The following is a 2,048-nucleotide window of genomic DNA, read 5'->3' as shown; positions in this document are numbered from 1 at the left end:
ACCCCCCAACCCCACCCAACCCAAAAAAAAATTTAAGTTTGTTTCAAAAAATATTTTCAATTTCAAAAATTATTTTCTACTCTAGTAAAAATAAAAGATATTTCTCAAAAACATTTTTCATTCAAAAACCAAACACTAAAAAACTTTTCCGAAAAATATTTTCTACTCACTAACCAAACATGAGAAAATAAATCAAAAATCTACTTGTTTTCCAGGAAAACATTTTTCATGGAAAACATTTTCCTTCGTACCAAACACACCCTAAAACTAAAATTAAGGTAAGTCGAACAGAAGTTACTTTTAAAACTAAAATAATTTAATAAATTTCCCTTATCTGAATTCCACGTATCCATAAAATTCAAGAATCTTTTAGGTCCAATGGTTCATGATTAGAGTCAAATATTAGGAGTAATATTTTACCTAACTTTGACTAGGCAATGAGTCACGTTAAAGGCTTATGCGTCTTTCAACGTGGCTGCATATTTTCTTGACCTAAAAGTACATTGCACTAAGAAAAAAATATTTTAATCCCAATTATTAAGTATATTTGTAATTTTAATTTTCAAATCTTAATTATTAAATTTGTTTTTTTTATTGTACTAACACTTTATAAGTTTGAGCAAATATAACATTTCGCTACTACTCTGTCTACTTCTATGTTAAATATGTACTATTCCAAACATTTATCTATCGTCTATAATTGTCAATAATCAATATCATCATTCTCAATCACAAATATTGAACCACAAATATGAATTAGTACAATAACATCTACAATTATGATTATAATCACCACAGTCAATTATCATCATCACTAGCTATCATTTATAACCATTATTATCAACTACATTATGACAACAATCATCGACCAATTAATCTCTACCGAGGATCACCAGCATTAGCACCACTACATATAGAGAAACTCAAACTCTGCTATTAGTTACCATAATTATTACCTATTGTTGATCGTTATATTCATTTGGATCTTTCTAACTTTATAAACGTGAAGCGAGGATTAAGAGTTTGGAGGTTCTAAATTTCGTTAATAACCGTCAATCAATTTTGTTAGAGTTCACAAATTAATATATATATATATATATATATATATATATACATTTAATTGATTTTCCAATACAAATATAGGGTCTACGGAAAAGCTACTGGGTTCGTCTGAACCCATGAACCTCCACCCAGCTCCGCCTCTGACTTTATATATATATGAAGAGGCCTGATTAAAAATGGCTAGATTGTTGGTCCGGACGAGAAAAATATTAGGGCGTAAAGTGTAATAGTTTCATTTAAGTTAATACTAGATATGCGACCCCGTGCCAGTACGGGGCCCAATATATGTTACTGTTTCTGTTTTAATTTATGTGGTACATATGAAATTTGAAGTTAATCAATTTTTTAGTATGTTTTTATATATTTTAAGTTGCTAATTATTTGTATTTAGAGTATGTTTTACGTAAATATATTAGAAATCACAATAATTAACAAGTTAATATAAAAAAAAACTTATAAAAAATTCATTGACTTTTGAAATTTCATTTGTATCACATAAATCAGGACCGAGTAATATATATGAAAATTACATAAAATATACTATAACTCACAATAATTACGAACTTAAAATATCTATATATCTATATTTCTCCAAATTTATGCGGTATAGATGAAATTTTGAAAGTTAACAAAAACTGTTTATATGTTTTGAAATATTTTAAGCTATTAATTATTATGATTTATAATACTTTTTACATAAAAAAATTATTTATATAAAGTATAAAAGAGAAAATTTAGAAAAAGGAAACATAAATGTCAGCAGGAGTCCAATTTATGTTAATTTCTATGTTTTAATTATTGTAATACCGATTGAATTTGGAGAGCCAACTAAAAAATTTTAAAGGTTTTTTTTTATAAATTTTAAGTTGTTAATTATTATAATTTATAATATTTTTATTAATTTTAAACCAATATATGTTTTTCTCTGTCTCAATTACATGAGACATATGGAATTCGGAGAGTCAACTAAAATTTTAAAATATGTT

This window comes from Solanum tuberosum, unplaced genomic scaffold (assembly GCF_000226075.1).
Source record: "Solanum tuberosum cultivar DM 1-3 516 R44 unplaced genomic scaffold, SolTub_3.0 scf00461, whole genome shotgun sequence".
Taxonomy (NCBI): domain Eukaryota; kingdom Viridiplantae; phylum Streptophyta; class Magnoliopsida; order Solanales; family Solanaceae; genus Solanum; species Solanum tuberosum.
The sequence above is the reverse complement of the archived record's forward strand: the minus strand, read 5'-3'. Positions refer to the sequence as shown.